This window comes from Colobus angolensis, unplaced genomic scaffold (assembly GCF_000951035.1).
Source record: "Colobus angolensis palliatus isolate OR3802 unplaced genomic scaffold, Cang.pa_1.0 Scaffold235, whole genome shotgun sequence".
In the NCBI taxonomy this organism is placed as follows: domain Eukaryota; kingdom Metazoa; phylum Chordata; class Mammalia; order Primates; family Cercopithecidae; genus Colobus; species Colobus angolensis.
Window position 1 is genome coordinate 5007985 of NW_012115544.1, and position 19695 is coordinate 5027679.

Here is a 19695-nt window from a genome sequence, read left to right on the forward strand (position 1 = left end):
GATCACAAGGTCAGGAGTTCAAGACCAGCCTGACCAAGATGGTGAAACCCCATCTCTACTAAAAATACAAAAATTAACTGGGTGTGGTGGTGGGCACTTGTAATCCCAGCTACTTGGGACGCTGAGGCAGAGAACTGCTTGAACCCGGGAGGTGGAGGTTGCAGTGAGCCAAGATCATGCCACTGCACTCCAGCCCGGGTGACAGAGCAAGACTCCATTTCAAAAATAAAAAACAGAAAAAAAAAAAAAAAAACCTTTCTAGAAGGTGCAGTCCTTGTGGTCTAGACTGTCTTTCAGGTTTATTTAGAACTGTAGGGCATGTTAGCCCATGGTGGCAAAGCTTGCTGAAATTCATGTTCCGACCTCTGGGATGGGCAAATTCCTTCTGGCTAGAGCTGGTCTAAATGCTCCCTCTGTGGGTGCTGGCTGAGTTCTGCCCAGTGTTGTTCTCAACTGCAACAGGGGAGCACTAAATTCCAACACAGTCCCACAATCACTGCACTCTCCCTCCTTCAAGTGCAGAGTCTCTCTGTGTGCCACGTGGCCACTGCTGGGGGCTGGGGGAGGGGAGGTGTTAGCAATTCAAGACTGTCTTTCCTACCCTCCTCAGTGCCTCTTCCAGTCATATGAAGCTAAAACCAGGTACTACGAGTGCTCACCTGATTTTTGGTTCTTATGAAGGTGCTTTTTAATATAGAAAGTGGTTAAATTTGGTGTCCCTGTCAGGAGACACCTCCACAATTGGATGCTTCCATTTAGCTGTCTTGCTCTGCCTCCTCCATTTTTTTTGTTGTTGTTTTTTTAGACAGACTCTCACCCCGGTTGGAGTACAGTGGCACAAAAGTGGCTCACTGCAGTCTCGACCTCTGGGACTCAAGTGATTTTCCCACCTCAGCCTCCTGAATAGTTGGGACTACATGCGTGCACCATCGTGCTCAACTCATTTGTGTTTTTAATTTTTTTGTAGAGATGATGTCTTACTATGTTGCCCAAGCTGGTCTCAATGTCCTGGGCTCAAGGGATCCTCTGGCCTCAGCCTCCCAAAAGTACCTGGATTACAGGCATGACCTATTATTGTTTATGAACTGTGTGCTCTTTACGATTTTCTCTTTGCAAGAATTTATTCTTTGATTTAACCCACAATTACTACAACCACTGTCAGTCATAGATTTGCCAGAAATTAGGTAAATATTTTACTTGTTTTTATTAATCTTTCTTAAATGTACATGTGGCTTGCATTTATTTCAGTGTTTAAAGCTGGAGATGTTTTGGGTCTTTCTTTAGGACTTTGATGATGTTTTTGTGACCAAAAACATGCTGTAGGAACTTAATTCTTGTTTATAGAAATTTGTCTTTTTTTTTTTTTTTTTTGAGACAGAGTCTTCCTCTGTTGGCCAGGCTAGAACACAGTGGCTTAACCTCAGCTCACTGCAATCTCTACCTCCTGGGCTCAAGTGATCCTTCTACTTTCTACCTCAGCCTCCCAAGCAGCTAGGACTATAGGCTTTTTTTTTTTTTTTTTTTGGTAGAGATGAGTCTCACTCTATTGCCCAGGCTGGTCTCGAGCTCCTGAGCTCAAGTGAACCTCCCATCTTATCCTCCCAAAGGGCTGGGATTACAGGTGTGAGGCAGTGTGCCTGGCAAGCCTATGGCAAAATTGGCTTCCTGATGTACCATTTTGCTTAGAGTGACAGTTTCCGAGTACCTATCAACATTAAGTGATGACTTAAACTATATGATCCTTTAACTATACTGCTGAATTCTGTATGCAAATACCTTTCAGAGGATTTTTGCATCAGTCTTCATAACGGATATTGGTCTATAGTTTTCCTGTAGTACCTTTACTGGACTTGGTATTAGGTTAAGGCAGGCCTCATAGAATGTGTTGAGTATGCTCTCATCTTCAATTTTTGGGAAGTCTGAAATGATTGATCCATTTTTTCTTTAAATGCTTGGTAGAATTCATCAGTGAAGCCATCAGGTTTTAGGGCTTTTGACATGAGATGTTTGATTACTGATTGAATCTCTTTAGTAGTTACAAATCTACTCACATTTTTTATTTCTTCATGGTTTAGCCGGGTAGGTTTAGTGTTTCTAGGAATTTCTCCATTTCACTTGGGTTAACCAATTTGTTGGCACACAATTGCTGATTGTACTCCCCTATAACCCTTTTCATTTCTGTGGAAATGGTAGTAATGTCCTCATTTTCATTTCTGATTTGTCTCCTTTGTCATGAGTAGATCTAGCTAAAGATCTGCAAAGTTTTTTGATTTTTGAATAATCAACTTTTGGTTTCATTTTGATTTTTCTGTATTATTTTTCTAGTCTCTATTTCATTTATATCTATTCTAATCTTTACTACTTCCTTTCTACTGCTAGCTCTGGGTTTAGTTTGCTCTTCCTTTTCAGTTCCTTAAATTGGAAAGTCAGATTGGTGATCTGATATTTGTCTTATTTTTAAAAATTATTTTAAATTTTGCTTTCTTCAGACCAGACTCTTATTTTTTAATGTAAGAATTTATAGCTAGAAACTTCCCCCTTGGCACTGCTTTTGCTGTATCTCCTAAGTTTTGGTATGCTGTGTTTTCATTTTCACTTGTCTTTATAAGTATTTTATTATTTGTCTTGTGGTTTCTTTTTTGATCTAATGGTTAAGAGTGTGTTAATTTCCATGATTTAAAAAATTTTCCAGTTTTCCTTTTGTTTTTGATTTCTAACTTCATCCCATTGCGGTCAAAGAAGATACTTTGCTGTCTTTTAAAATCAATTCACACTTAATTTATGACCTCTCTTAGAATTTATCCTATGTATACTTGAGAAGAATGTGTATTTCATTGTTGGGTGGACTGTTCTGTGTATGGTTGTTAGATCTATTTGGTTTATTGTGTTGTGAAAGTCCTCTATTTCCTTGCTTAGATTTTGATGGTTCTATCCACTATTGAGATTGGGATATTAAAGTCTCTAACTATTAATACAGAACTGTACTTTTCCCTTCAATTCTGTCAATTTTTGTTTCATATATGTTGATGGTTTGTCATTAGGAGCATAAATGTTTACAACTGTTATACCTTCGTGCTGTATTGAACCTTTTATGTTTTTTATTTTTCTAAGACAGGATTGTGCTCTGTCACCCAGGCTGAAGTGCAGTGGTATGATCACAGCTCACTACAGCCTCCAATGCTTTGGCTCAAGCTATCCTTCTGCCTCAGCCTCCTGAGTAGCTGAGACTACAGGCACGTGCTTCCATGCTCAGCTAATTTTTACATTTTCTGTAGGGACAGGGTTTCCTATGTTGCCCAGGCTGTCTCCAACTCCTTGTCTCAAGGCACCCTCATACTTTGGTCTCCCAAAGTGCTGAGATTACAAATGCATGAGCCAACGTACTCATTCTGAACCGTTTTTTAGTATATAATGTCCTTCTTTGTCATTAGTAACCTTTTTTGCTTTGAAGTGTATTTTGTTGGATACTAGTATCGCCATCCTTAATATTTGGTTATTAGTTTCATGGAATATCCTTTCCTGTCCTTTCACTTTCAACCTGTTTTTGTTTTTAGATCTTAAGTCTCTTACATACAGCATATACAGTCATGTATCATGTATGTATGGGTACATATTCTTAGAAATGCAGTTATGCAATTTCATCATCATGTAAATATCACAGAAACAAACCTAGATGGTATGGTATAGCCTATTGCTCCTAGGCTACAAAGCTGTACGGCATGTTACCATATTATATACTGTAAGCAGCTGTAACCCAATGGTGTTTGTATATCTAAACATAGAAAATACATAGTAAAAATATGGTATTATAATCTTACTATTATATTATCATCCTATGGGCATTCCATCATTGAAATGTTATGTGGCATGGGAGTCTTGAATCATGGTTTTTTAAACCCATTCTTCTAATCTCTGTCTTTTCATTGAAGTTTAACCCATTTACATTTAAAATAATTACTGATGAGGACATTCTGTCATTTTGCTATTTTCTATATATTGCAGCTTTATTTTGTTCCTCATTTCTTATCTGTCTTCTTTTGTGTTTAGTTGATTTTTGTAATGAAACTTTTAACTTCCTTTCTTATCTTCTTTTAGCTATTTTCTTTGTGTTATCATGGGATTACATTTAACATTCTAAATAAGGAAGCTTCTAACATAAATTTATAGCAGCTTAACTTGAAAAACATACAAAAACTGCTCCTTAACTGCCCTGTCCCCCACCCCTTTCAGCTGTTGATATCACATAATCACATCTCTATACAACGTGTGTCCACAACAAACTAAATATATTACTCCCTTAAATTAAGTAGAAAATGTGGAGCTACCTGTTGCGAAAATGTTTTCTGGGTACATGACCACAAAGTGCATTGTAGGATGCAGTGACCTAAAAATGCATACCAGTGCTAAAATAACTGCTGCTGTCTGCAACATCCCTCCTCCCCTTAGGAATGTTGACCAGACTTAGGCCGGGTGCGGTGGCTCAAGTCTGTAATCTCAGCACTTTGGGAGGCCGAGATGGGCAGATCACAAGGTCAGGAGATCAAGACCACCCTGGCTAACCTGGTGAAACCCCGTCTCTACTAAAAAATACAAAAAACTAGCTGGGCGAGGTGGCGGGCACCTGTAGCCCCAGCTACTCGGGAGGCTGAGGCAGGAGAATGGCGTGAACCCAGGAGGCGGAGCTTGCAGTGAGCTGAGATCCGGCCACTGCACTCCAGCCTGGGAGACAGAGCGAGACTCCGTCTCAAAAAAAAAAAAAAGAAAAGAAAAAGAAAAAAAAAGCAATGTTGACCAGACTCTACAAAACCCAAACAGTTCCTGTAAGCAGAGAGTAAACAGATTAAGAAAACAACCAGATGGCTTAACATACCATCAGTGACTTCCCCCAGCCCCTCCATTCCCTCTTCATGATATAAAAGACTAGATAGGCATGCGCTATAAGCACTGAAATCTACCTTGTCTTGCTGCTGCCTGAGGCTGCCTTGTAAATTTCCCCTGAATAAATCTTTGACTACCTGCCAACCTGGAATCATCTGCCTCTTTCTTTGGTCTGATGGCAAATCAGTAATTTGCCTCCACTTGTAGAGGGCAGTTCTCAGTCCTGGCAGGGAGTTTTCCCAACAAAACTAAAGTTACAATAATACTAGCTTTTGCACTAATCATTGGTTTTTGTTAATGTATTGGTCTCAAGTCATGTTGTAAACAAAAAGTGGAGTTACATACCATTGTTACAATAATACTAGCTTTTATAATTTCCCATGTATTTACCTTTACTTATCTTTATTTCTTTATACACGTTCAGTTACTGTCTAGTGTCCTTTCAACTTGCAGGACTCCATTTAGCATTTCTTGTAGGGGAGGTCTAGTGGTAATGAACTTCCTCAACTTTTGTTTATCTGGAAAGTCTTACCTCCTACTTCAATTTCGAAGGAGTTTTTGCCAGATATGCGATTCTTTTTTTTTCTTGACCCGGAGTCTCACACTGTTGCCCAGGCAGGAGGGCAGTGGCACGATCTCAGCTCACTGCAAGCTCCACCTCCTGGATTCACGCCATTCTCCTGGAGTAGCTGGGACAACAGGTGCCCGCCACCATGCCCAGCTAATTTTTTGTATTTTTAGTAGAGATGGGGTTTCACTGTACTAACCAGGATGGTCTGGATCTCCTGACCTCATGATCCACCCACCCCAGCCTCCCAAAGTGCTGGGATTAGGGGCATGAGCCACCGTGCCCTGCCAGATATGGGATTCTTGATTGACAGATTAATTTTTTCCTTTTACCACTTTGACTATATTAGCTCATTGTCTTCTGGCCTCCAAAGTTTTTGATAAGAAATCTGCTGATAATCTTATTGAGGATCATTTGTATGTGAAGAGTCATTTCTCTTTTGCTGCTTTCAAAATTCTCTTTCGATAGTTTGATTATCATGTATCTCAGTATGGGTTTCTTTGAGTTCATCCTACTTGAAGTTTATTGAACTTCTTAGATATTTATATTCATGTTTTTCATCAAATATGGGAAGTTGTTGGTCATCATTTCTTCAAATACTCTCACCAGCCTTTTCTCTCTCTTCTCCTTCTGTAATTATCACAATGTGTATGTTGATCTGCTTGAGGTATCCCACAAGTTCCTTAGTCTCCTTTCACATTTCTTCAATCTCTTTTCTTTCTGTTCCTCAGACTCAATAATTTCTGTTATCCTTTCTTCAAGTTTTCTGATTCTTTCTTCTAACTCTTCAATGTGCCTTTGAATCCCTCTTGCGAATTTTTCATTTCAGTTATTGTACTTTTTAGCTCCAGAATTTCTTTTTGGTTTCTTTTAGGTTTTCTATCTGTTTTTGATATTTCCATTTTGTTCATATGTAATTTTCTTGACTTTAAATTCCTTTTTTTTTTTGAGTCTCTTTAGGTTTCATTTGAATGGGTTACACTTTCCTGTTTCTTTGTATCCTTTGTGATATTTTTGTTGAAAACCAGACATTAGAATTTACTAATGTGTTAACTCTGGAAATCAGATTCTTCCTCTTCTCCACGGTTTGCTGTTTTTGTTACTGTTTTTATTTTTCTTTTTTGATTGTTGTAAGCCCTCTTTGCCTAGGATGAGCCTAAAGTATAAATCTAAGGCCTTCTCAGGTCTTTTCTGAGCCTGCACCATCCCCTAGGCATGCGCCATGACTTTCTGATTTCTCTCATATATGCAATTGTGTTTTTGTCTGGCTCCCAAAAGGGGAAAATGAGAAAAATGAATGGGAGTGGAGAGGGAAGCATCAGCTCTTTAATTCTCCTGGAAGTTAATTCAACCAGGTGAGGGGCTTGCAATAATAGAAGTGCAATAATGGCTAATGACTCTCTGCACCCCTGTGATCACAAGTAGCAGTTAGGAATCAGAGCTCAGATCTAATGTTTTGAGGACATTGTCCTTTTTGCCCCCCTAGCTCCTACAAGCTGTGTGCAAACCACTCTAGGAACATGTGCACAGCTGCCTGCCATGAGACTCAGTGGCAGAAGATGGTTAGCTGCTACTATGCTAAGAGTGGAAATTGATCAATTTTTTTTTTTTTTTTTTTTTGAGACAGAGTCTCGCTCTGTCACCCAGGCTAGAGTAAAGAGACAGGATCTTGGCTCACTGCAACCTCTGCCTCCCAGATTCAAGTGGTTCTCTTGCCTCAGCCTCCAGAGTAGCTGGGACTACAGGTGTTCACCATCATGCCTGGCTAACTTTATATTTTCAGTAGCAACGGATTTTGCCATGTTGGCCATGCTGGGTCTTGAACTCCGAACCTCAGGTGATCCACCCACCTCGACCTCCCAAAGTGCTAGGATTACAAGCATGAGCCACTGAATCCCACCTCTTTTTCTTTCTTTCTTTCTTTTTTTTTTTTTTGGTCTTAAAACAACATGCATTTATTTGGGTCACATGCTATAGATTGGCTATTTGGGCTGGGCTCTGCTGGGCAATTCTTCTGGTCTCTGCTGGACTCACTCACGCACTTTTTCCCCAGTTGCTAGGTTGGCTAAGTGTTGGCTAGTCTAAGACAGATGGCTCACTGCTGCTCCACATAATCTCATCCCCCAATAGGCTAGCCCAGGTTTATTCTATAGCAGCGGAGCAGGATCCCAAAAAAGCAAGTGGAAGCATGCAAGACCTCTTAAAGGTTACGCTTAAAACAACCACATGATCATTTTCACCACATTCCATTGGGCAAAACTTCATAACAAGGCTAGCTCAGACTCAGGGTTGAGGAAATAGATTCCACTCCTTAATGAGAAGAGTTACAGAGACACATTGCAAATGAATGAATATAGGGAGAAACAGAACTGGAGACATTTCTGCAATCCTCTTCAAAGCATTAGCATATATATTTTGCCTTAGGCTTTATTTTTTAAGGGACTCAGGCAATGACAGTGTCTATCACACTAAGTTTTTTTTTTTTTAAAAGAATTGACCAAAATTAACCACAATGTACTGCCCAAGTCTTCCTCTGGAAGCTGCAAGTTTCAATAAATTCTACAGTTCTAAAATACAGATAGATGTTCCTTGACTTATGATGGAATTATATCCCAGATAAATCCATCACAAGTTGAAAATATCTTAAGTCAAAAACACACTTTCAACATATTATTTTTAACTTACAACGGTTTATCTGGGACACAACTTCACTGTAAGTCGAGAAGCATATTAAAATCTATAACATTTTTGGACTATTGTAAAGTTGAAAAATCATAAGTGAAACCATCATTAAGTCAGGTATTGTCTGTACGTAAGACAGACTCTGCCAATGTAATTTTTGTCTAGGTAAGGAGACAGATTTCTTGTGCTTCCTATTCTGCCATTTTCCTAGAATCCTCTATTTGTTTCATTTTCGTTCATTCTATATTGATTAATATTAAACATCTAATATTGTGACTTTATATACTACTTTGGCTGAACTCTCATGTTTCTATTTTTTTGTTCTCATTGTGATTAATTTCTAAATAGTTTATAAATCTGCAATTGCAGTTGTGATTTTCTCCTTGACCCAGATTTAAGGCATTTTCCCCTTTAGCTTCCAATTAGATGGATTTCCTTTTATCTTTTTATCTAAAAAATTATTTTTAGTGCTGTTAACAGAGTGTGTAACTTAAAATTGAGATTTTTTTCATGTAAATTTTAAAAATCAATTTTTATAAATGTTTCCTGGTCATTAAAGGTAACTTCTCTATCTGCAAGTTATGAAATTTAATATAGCTGTTAAATCTTGTATAGATACTTAGGTTCTTTTGAAAATTATTGTCTATTACTTCCCTGTTGAGGTTTCAAATACAAAGAATGGTATATAATCAAACAATCTAAAGGTGAGGAGAAAGAGAATGTGATGGTTAATACTGACTGTCAACTTGATTAGATTGAAGGATACAAAGTACTGATCCTGTGTGTATCTGTGAGGGTGTTGCCAAAGGAGTTGAACATTTGAGTCAGTGGGCTGGGAAAGACAGACCCACCCTTCATCTGGGTGGGTACCATCTAGTCAGCTGCTAGCACGACCAGAATATAAAGCAGGCAGAAAAATGTGAAAAGATTAGACTGGCTTAGCCTCCCAGCCTATATATTTCTCCTGTGCTAGATGCTTCCTGTCCTCAAACATCAGATGCCAAGTTCTTCAGGAACTCAAGACTGGCTTCCTTTCTTGCAGCTTGCAGATGGGTCTATTGTGGGACCCTGTGATGGTGTGAGTTAAAACTACTTAATAAACTCCCCTTTATATATAAATATATGTATCCATTTCATTAGTTCTTTCTCTCTAGAGAACCCCAATACAGATTTTGGTATCAGGAGTGATTCTAGAGGAACAGAATATTAAGGATGGAGTTCTTTTGTTGGTTTTGGGGTTTCTGGAGTTGGCTGCTTAATATGATTTGACCCCAAAATGCTAAGGACTCTAATAGTATGGAGAACACTGATAGTCGTTGGCATAAACTTTTTAGAGAGTTATGAAAAATAAATGCATTTGACACTCCTGATTCATCACTTGTGTGAGGCAAGGAGTTTAGTGTCTCTATACATAATACCTTTGACTGTATATGGAGAACCAAGGCACACAATTAAGTTGGTTGGTTGTTCCTAAGTTCACTGGACAAAGTGAATCCAAAGGGATTCTAACTCCTGGCTTCAGAAGCAGATACTGAGCCTCAAATCTGCTAAGATTGTCCTAAGTGAGAGTCTTATCTCCTGTAGAGAAAGAACTGAAATTGTGGAAAAACAGACACAAGCTCTTATCATGAAAGTGGCTGACCTGCAATGAAAGGTGCATGCACAGCCTCGCCAGGTGTCTACTGCTGAAGTGAGAGCATCGATTGGAAAAGAATGAGACACTGCAAGTTGGAACGGGGACGTGTGGGAGGACCCTGATGAAGTTGAGGACACTAAGCTTGTAAACACTGATGAACTTGTTTTGCCAAAAGAAACAGCTTCCCCATCCCCAGTAGTGGCAACATCCCCTCCCTTTCCCACACTGCCATCAGCCTTTCTACCTTTGTCGGAGGAGATAAACCCTACGCTGCCTAAGGCAACACTGATGACCTCCCCTGAGGCAGCTGCCAGGCAAGATAATGTTGATTCTCTTCAGGAGCTACCCCCAACACCCTTGTTTGCTTCCAGATCTATAACTAAAGTCCCGGCAGGCCCCTAAAGGTGAGGTTCACAGTGTGACCCATGAGGAGGTGTGCTATACTCGAAAATAATTGCTTGAGTTTTTTAATTTATATAAGCAGAAATCTGGAGAACAGGCATGGGCATGGATATTAAGGGTGTGGGATAATGGTGGAAGGAACACAGAGTTGGATCAGGCTGAATTTATTGACTTGGGCCCACTAAATGGGGATTCTGCATTTAATGTTGTAGCTCAGGGAGTTAAAAAAGGTTCTAATAGTTTATTTGCTTGGTTAGCTGAAATACGGATTAAAAGATGGCCCACTATGAGCAAGCTGGAAATGCCTGATCTCTCTTGGTTTAATGTAGAGGAACAGCGGATCCAAAGGCTTAAGGATATTGGGATGGTAGAGTGGATTAGTCATTTTAGATATACTCATCCCAGCTGGGAGGGTCCAGAAGATAGACCCAGAACCCCTTGAATGAAGGGGAGGTTGGTCCCCTTGAGGAAGGACCCCACTACATTACCAACAATTTAGGCTGTTAATCTTTCTCCCATTCTTCCCCAAGGAGACCTCTAGCCTTTTACCAGAGTAAAACTGTGCATTGGGGAAAGGGAAATGATCTGACATTTCAGGGACTACTGGACACTGGCTCTGAGCTGACATTGATTCTAGGGGACCCAAAATGTCATTGTGGTCCTCCAGTTAACATAGGAGCTTATAAAATTCAGGTAATTAATGAAGTTTTAGCTCAGGTCCAGCTGACAGTGTGTCCGATGGGTCCCCAGACTCATCCTGTGGTCATCTTCCCAGTGCCAGAATGCATAATTGGCACAGGCATACTTAGCAGCTGGCAGAACCTCCCCCCCCATTGGCTCCCTGACTGGTAGAGTAAGGGCTATTATGGTGGAAAAGGCCAAATGGAAGCCATTAGAGCTGCCTCTACCTAGAAAAATAGTAAATCAAAAACAGTATCACATCCCTGGAGGGGTTGCAGAGATTAGTGCCACCATCAAGGACTTGAAAGACGCAGGGGTGGTAATTGCCATCACATCCCTGTTTAACTCTCCCATTTGGCCTGTGCAAAAGACAGATAAATCTTGGAGAATGACAGTGGATTATTGTAAGCTTAACCAAGTGGTAACTCCAATTGTGGCTGCTGTATCAGATGTGGTTTCATTGCTTGAGAAAATTAACACATCTCCTGGTACCTGGTATGCAGCCATTGACTTGGCAAATGCCTTTTTCTCCATTCCTGTCCATAAGGCCCACCAGAAGCAATCTGCCTTCATCTGGTGAGCCCAGCAATATACCTTTACTGTACTACCTCAGAGGTGTATCAACTCTCTGGCTGTGTCATAATCTTATTTGGAGAAACCTTGATCTCTTTTTGCTTCCACAAGCTATCACACTGGTCCACTACATTGATGACCTTATGCTGATCGGATCCAGTGAGCAAGAAGTAGCAAACACACTGGACTTACTGGTGACACAGAAGATGGAAAATAAATCTGACTAAAATTCAGGGACTTTCTACCTCAGTAAAATTTCTAGGGGTCCAGTAGTGTGGGTCCTGTCAAGATGTTCCTTCTAAAGTGAAGGATAAATTGCTGCATTTGGCCCCTCCTACACCAAGAAAGAGGAACAACGCCTAGTGGGCCCATTTGGATTTTGGAGGCAACACATTCCTCATTTCGGTGTGTTACTCTGGCCCATTTACTGAGTGACCCGAAAGGCTGCCAGTTTTGAGTGGGGTCCAGGAGAAGGCTCTGCAACAGGTCCAGACTGCTGTGCAAGCTGCTCTGCCACTTGGGCCATATGACCCAGCAGATCCAATGGTGCTTGAGGTGTCAGTGACACCTCAAGGGATGCTGTTTGCAGCCTTTGGCAGGCCCCTATAGGTGAATCACAGAAGAGGCCTCTAGGATTTTGGAGCAAGACCCTGCGATATTCTGCAGATAACTACTCTCCTTTTGAGAGATAGCCCTTGGTCTGTCACTGGGCTTTGGTGGAAACTGAATGTTTGACTATGTGTCATCAAGTCACCATGCAACCTGAACTGACTATCATGAACTGGGTGCTTTCTGACCCATCTGGCCATAAAGTGGGTCATGCACAGCAGCATTCCATCATCAAATAGAAGTGGTATATACATGATCGGGCTCAAGCAGGTCCTGAAGGCACAAGTAAGTTACATGAGGAAGTGGCTCAAATGCCCATGGTCTCCACTCCTGCCACCCTGACTTCTCTCCCCCAGCCTGCACCAATGGCCTCATGGGGAGTTCCCTATGATCAGCTGACAGAGGAAGAGAAGACTAGGGCCTGGTTCACAGATGATTCTGCACGATATGTAGGCACTACTCGAAAGTGGACAGCTGCAGCACTACAGCCCCTTTCTAGGACATCCCTGAAGGACAGCAGTGAAAGGAAATCTTCCCAGTGGGCAGAACTTTGAGCAGTGCACCTGACTGTGCACTTTGCATGGAAGGAGAAATGGCCAGATGTGCGATTATATACTGATTCATGGGCTGTAACTAATGGTTTGGCTGGATGGTCAGGGACATGGAAGAAGCATAATTGGAAAATTGGTGACAAAGAAATCTGAGAAAGAGGTATATGGATGGATCTCTCTGAGTGGTCAAAAACTGTGAGGATATCTGTATCCCAAGTGAGTGCTCACCAATGGGTGACCTCGGCAGAGGATTTTAATAATCAAGTGGATAGGATGAGCCCTTCTGTGCATACCACTCAGCCTCTTTCCCCAGTTACCCCTGTCATTGCCCAATGGGCCCACGAATAAAGTGGCCATGGTGGCAGGGATGGAGGTTACATACGGGCTCAGGGACATGGACTTCCACTCACCAAGGCTGACCTAGCTACCGCTACTGCTGAGTGCCCAATTTGCCAGCAGCAGAGACCAATACTGAGCCCTCAATATGGCACCATTCCTTGGGGTGACCAGTCAGCTACCCGATGGCATGTTGATGATACTGGACCTCTTTCATCATGGAAAGGGCAGAGATTTGTCCTCACTGGACTAAACACTTACTCCAGATATGGGTTTGCCTATCCTGCATGCAATGCTTCTGCCAAGACTACTACTATCTGTGGACTCACAGAATGTCTTATCCACTGTCATGGTATTCCACGCAGCATTGCCTCTGACCAAGGCACTCATTTTATGGCTAAAGAAGTGTGGCAGTGGGTTCATGCTCACAGAATTCACTGGTCTTACCATGTCCCCCATCATCCTGAAGCAGCTGGACTGATAGAACAAAACGGCCTTTTAAAGTCACAATTACAACATCAACCAGGTGACAATACTTTGCAGGGCTGGGGCAAAGTTCTCCAGAAGGCCATGTATGCCCTGAATCAGTGTCCAATATATGATATTATTTCTCTCATAGCCAGGATTCACAGGTCCAGGAATCAAGGGGTGGAAGTGGCACCACTCATCATCACCCTTAAAGATCCACTAGCAAAATTTTTGCTTCCTGTTCCCACAACATTACATTCTGCTGGATTAGAGGTCTTAGTTTCAAAGGGAGGAACGCTGCCGCCAGGAAACACAACAGTGATTCCATTAAACAGAAAGATTGTCAACTGGACACTTGGAGCTCCTCCTACCTTTAAGTCAACAGTCTAAGAAGGGAGTTACAGTGTTGGCTGGGGTGACTGACCCAGACTATCAAGATGAAATCAGTCTACTACTCCACAGCGGAGGTAAGGAAGCATATGCATGGAACACAGGAAATCTATTAGGGCATCTCTCAGTATTACCATGGCCTGTGGTTGAAGTCAATGGGAAACTATAAAAGCCCAGTCCAGGCAGGACTACAAATGGTCCAGACTCTTCAGGAATGAAGGTTTGGGTCAGTCCACCAGGAAAAAAACCACGATCTGCTGAGGTGCTTGCTGAAGGCAAAGGGAACAGAATGGGTAGTAGAAGGCTAGTCATCCATACCAGCTACAACCAAGTGAACAGCTGCAGAAATGAAGATTGTAATTGTCCTGAGTATTTCCTTCTTCTTTTGTTAAAAACATGTTCATGCATATATACACTTGTACTAAGAAAATATCTTCATTTCATTTCCTTTCTTAAGACAGAGCCTAACTCTTTTTTTTTTTTTTGAGATGGAGTCTCGCTCTGTCGCCTAGGCTGGAGTACAGTGGCAAGATCTTGGCTCACTGCAACCTCTGCCTCCTGGGATCAAGCGATTCTCCTGCCTCAGCCTCCCGAGTAGCTGGGATTACAGGCTTGCACCACCATGCCTGGCTAATTTTTGTATTTTTAGTAGAGACGGGGTTTTACCATGTTGGCCAGGCTGGTCCTGAACTCCTGACCTCAAGTGATCCACCCAGCAAGGCCTCCCAAAGTGCTGGGATTGCAGGTGTGAGCCACCATGTCCGGCCGTAATATTATTTTTGTGAAAATGTGTTCTGAGGTCTAAACATTCAGCTTACAAATCCCTTTTGCAACATGAGTGTTTGTAGAGTATGTGAGTGTCTTGAATGTGTGCATGTGAGTATACGAATGTGAATGTGTAAGTGCACAAGTGTAAGTGCATGTGTTAGTGTGTGCATGTGTAGGAATGTGTGTAAATCTGGTTGTGAGTGTGTGACTGTGTGTGTGGGGAGGGCTGCAAGTGCTGAGAGCTGTCAAGAATGAGGACTTTTATTTCTCCTCACCAATCTCTAGATCCTGCTTTATTTTATCCTCTCCTAAGCCTTATGGAAACTTAAGACAACTCAGGTTGAGACCCTCTATTACTGTCAAAAGCCATTACTCGCCTCGGCCTCCCAAAATGCTGAGATTACAGGTGTGAGCCACCGCGCCCGGTCTCATTTTATCACGTGATATAAGATTTACTTCATATCAGCATTTAAGTATTGTTAACTTTATGTAATAGCATCTGGGTTGGGGACTGTGTGTTTCCAGTTGTACAAAGGATAGCTGTATTAGATGTAATTATTACCTTATTATTGTCATTATTTGAAGATTACGAACGATCTCAGGAGATGTGTATGTGTTCAACTTGACAAGCAGTGGACTTGTGATGGTTAATACGGTCAACTTGACTGGATTAAAGGATGCAAAGTACTGATCCTGAGTGTGTCTGTGAGAGTGTTACCAAAGGAGATTAACATTTGAGTCAGTAGGCTGGGAAAGGCAGACCCACCCTCAATCTGGGTGGGCACCATCTAATCAGCTGCCAGCACAACCAGAATATAAAGCAGGCAGAAAAACATGAAAATACTAGATTGGCTTAGCCTCCCAGCCTACAGCTTTCTCCCATGTTGGATGCTTCCTGTCCTAGAACATTGAACTCCAAGTTCTTCAGCTTTGAAACTTGACTGGCTTCCTTTCTCCTCAGCTTGCATATGGCCTATTCTGGGACCTTGTGATCATGTGAGTTAATACTACTTAATAAACTCCTATTATAGCTATATGTGTGTGTGTGTGTGTGTGTGTGTGTGTGTGTGTGTGTGTATCTCCTATTAGTTCTGTCCCTCTAGAGAACCTGGACTAATAAAGAGAACGAGATAGAGGAGGAAACAAGAGGCCATGATTGTACTTTTTACATATATCAAATATTTGCAAGTCTTGCTAATTCACAATTTGGGTTTATTAGCTAGAAAAATCCCACTACCACAGGCACACTCATCTTCAGTTTATTGTCCAATACAGGTCTGCCATCCTAGCTTCCTGTTTGCCTACAAGTGGGCAGAGTCATTTTTAACCTTTCTTACTGTGAACATACTTCAATTCATTTAGAATTCTTGAAGTCCAGGCCAAGCACCTCTAGGGTAAAATTTAGCATTCTATTTTATCCAGGTGTTCACTAACGGTTCCATATTAACTTGCTTCTGCAGATACAGTATAAATTCCTCATGGGCTAAAATCACACCTTCTTTTGTATCTTCCCCTGCACCAACCACTAGCATAGTACTGAATACATAGTTCAAATGCTATTAACTCCACAATGATCTTAACTATGAAGATATGACTTGAAAAATTCTGAAACTGACTAAGCTAACCTATAAAAGGATACTAATTTGCTACTTACGTACTGAAATTAAAGCCCTAGTATGATGTTTGGGGTTGCCAAACACAGTGATATGGTAATTCGGTGGAGGCCAGCAAGGCCAATGCCATACTTCTCAGGGTAACTGGAATTGCGTCTTCAAAGGAGAAGTCATTCCCACTATCAACTGGGATACACAGGGTATCAGACTTGTGAGAAGAGCCCTTTTGTAGGCTCAAGAAGTGCCAGTGGCATTCAAGAAGGAGGGAGGGAGAGAGGATTTTTGTCCCCAAGCGGCATCTGGCAACATTTTGAGACAGTTTTGGTTGGTGGTGGGGTGCTACTGGGATTTACTGGGTAGAAGCCAGGGATGCTGATAAACATCCCACAATGCACAGGACAACCTTCCACAACAAAGAATTATCTAGCTTAAAATGTCAATAGTACCAAGGTTGAGAACCCTTTCTTTCGTAGGCAATCAAGGGAATTCTTTGTCCTCTGTGCTCAGACCTGAACTTAAAGAGCAAAATCATCTAAGAGCTGTTTCTAAGACAAGTTAGAAAATTGGCACTGTCATCAGGAGGAGGCATCTCTAGTTAAAAAAAAAAATGCTGAAATTGAGTCGTCTTATTTTGTATATAAGATTATCCTTACGCTATTCTGTTTTCTACTTTTCTTCTGAGACAGAGTCTTGCTCTTGTCGCCCAGGCTGGAGTGTAATGGCACAATCTTGGCTCACTACAACCTCTGTCTACTGGGTTCAAGCGATTCTCCTGCCTCAGCCTCCTGAACAGCTGGTTTAAAGGTGCCAAGCACCACGCTCAGCTAATTTTTGTATTTTTAGTAGAGATGGGGTTTCGCCATGTTGGCCAGGCTGGTCTCGAACTCCTGACCTCATGATCCACCCTCTCAAAGTGTTGGGATTACAGGCATGAGCCACCGCAACCAGCCTGTTTTTTACTTTTATGTTTTAGAGATGGGAGTCTCACTGTGTTACCCAGGCTGGAGTGCAGCGGTGCAACTATAGCTCACTGCAGACTTGAACTCCTGGGCTCCAGAGATCCTTCAGCCTCAGCCTCCTGAGTAGCAGCAAGTAGAGGTGTACATAACCACACCCACATTTTTTTTTTTTTTTTTTTGGAGACAGGAGGTCTCACTCTGTTGCCCAGACTGGAGTGCAGTTTTGCGATTTCAGCTCACCGCAAACTCTACCTCCCTGGTTCAAGCGATTCTCCCACCTCAGCCTCCGGAGTATCTGGGATTACAGGCGTGGGCCATCACACCAGGCTAATTTCTGTATTTTTTGGTACAGATGGGGTTTCACCATGTTGGCCAGGTTGGTCTCAAATTCCTCGCCTCAAGCAGTCCTTCTGCCTTGGCCTCCCAAAGCATTGGGATTACAGGCATGAGCCACCACACCCAGGTACTACTGTGTGATTTTAATATCCAATGTTTTTTCTTCTATTACAAAAGTATCTTTACATACTTATCTTACTCTAAGCCATTGAAATTGTTCCATTTTAAGTTGTACTGACAAAGGATCCAAATTTACAGTTTCTGCTCAGCTGTGTAGCGAAGTATTAATGAAAGCGTTATATGTTCACACTTTGAGGCCACGTGGCAGTGACTCCAAGGACAAAATGAACTGTCAAAAAACAGGGCTGCATAATCCATCCATTTTTCCCAACAGCAGAATCTCCTCCAATTATCAATTCTGGAGATTCTGGGGTTATTCAATTAATAAGAGTGGCACATACTTCAGTCACATGAGGGCACTCTCAAAATACAAGCTGAAAATACAAAACTCCTTATAACGATATCAAGGGCCAACAATGATTTTTAAAATTTAAGTGGGACAGAACTGTAATTGGTGAAATGTTCAAGTTAACAATCCTTACATACAAAATCTCTCACTTCACTGACTTAATTCATTATTTGCTGAATAAACAATAAACTTCCAGTCAGTAGTCAAGAGTTGGCAATCTAGCTGGTAGGACATAACATATAATCATGAAACAGCAAAAACAGTATTCAAAGATTAAATTAGCAATACCTCAAAAAGTGTGTTAGAGTTAGCGTAAAGAATTTCTGCATAAAGAATTTCTGATGTAGCTTACCAAGATCTAAACTAAAAGTCCACAATACAAAAAAGAACAGGGGTGCAATGATGCTGAGTTTTTTCATCATCCCTGAAATTCTCCCATTAACCACAGCTTTCAACTGCTCTTCGTCCTTAAATCTTCAGATTCCCTCCTTTGAATGGGATAGGTAGAGTAGATTAGAAGAAATATATTCCGAGGCTCTCTAACAGTCTCTGGATGATTAACCTTCATGAAAATAACCTCACAGATAAGTAATTAGGATTTTTCACCCCATTTCTATAAACTTGGTAAGTAAACTTTTTTTCTAGCGAACATAATTTGGTATATTAGTGACTACAGAAAGTCTTTCTACAGCAACAGAAATTACTCTATCTCAAGGCTGTTGCAAATTCCCGGCAACTCCGGGCATGTTTACTCATCTGTTCTGACTACATTTTCATCTCATCTGACGGAATAAGCAGCTCATCTCCTTTCCTATAACTTTTAGTGCTCAATTGTCCCCCTCACTTAAGGCCTGCCATGTCCTCCTCTCCGACAGTCCTTGACTTTGCCAATGGCATATTCATCTGCTCAAACAGATGTCACTGGAAAACAAAACAAACTTTTAACAAAAAGCAACCTGTTTGCATATTTGGGACCTTTTGTATGACAATATAGGACGTTTCCTCAGAAGAATTCACGGAGATTCTTTAAGGTTGGGGGTTTAATCTATTGATATTTTCCTTAGGTAGACAAAGACAACCTCTAAGTGCGCTCAGTTAATCTTTAACCGCTACATTATCGTCACCCAGGCACTAAGACATAACTAGGGCATAATGAGTTTTATTTCCACCAGAGGCGCCTAGTGACTCCCAGGTTCAATGCTCCCAGGTGGCCGACGTGTGATGTGCTCTACTTTTTGGGCTGGGGACATTAACCCAACAAACTGTGGTCACAAGGATCACGCGGATATTCTTGGGGACTTGGGGGATGCCTAGCGAAATGCGCTGTGCCTACGCCTCGAACTCTCGCCTGCCCTCAGGTGGGCGGCCTCGAACTCCAGCCTGCTCTCCGGCAGCCCACAGCAATGCGCCTGCCGAGACCTTAGACTTCAAAACTCAGTGCGGCTCAGAGCTCGCCTCCAAGTGCGCCCCGCACCGGGCAGGCTTTCGGCGATGACTCGCGTCCCACCCGTCTAGCCCTGGCCGCCGTCCCAACTCCCGCAGTTCACAGAGGCGGCGGCGGTGGTGAGCGCAGCCGATGCCACATCCCCAGCGGCAAGCTGAGGGAACCTGCCTCCTCTCCGGGGCAACCAAACGATACATCGGTGCCGGAACCGACACGACGCCGGAGCCCGGCGACATCCTTACCGTCGCTCTCCAGGCACACGCCCCCGTCAAAGGCGGCTCTGCGGCCCTCTCGCGAGAGAGCGCCCATGGTCCCTCCTTCCTCTCAGCTGT

General features: G+C 42.0%; 1 protein-coding gene across 1 annotated transcript in view; it reads left to right on the plus strand.

Moving 5' to 3' along the window:
* The first annotated feature begins 19142 nt into the window (after positions 1-19142).
* The window catches only part of RAB33B (RAB33B, member RAS oncogene family), a 24694-nt gene continuing 24141 nt past the window's right edge, over positions 19143-19695 (plus strand). Inside the window, exon 1 of the mRNA XM_011944659.1 lies at positions 19143-19618. The gene's annotated coding sequence lies outside the window, so the exon portion shown is untranslated. The remainder of the gene's footprint in view (positions 19619-19695) is intronic.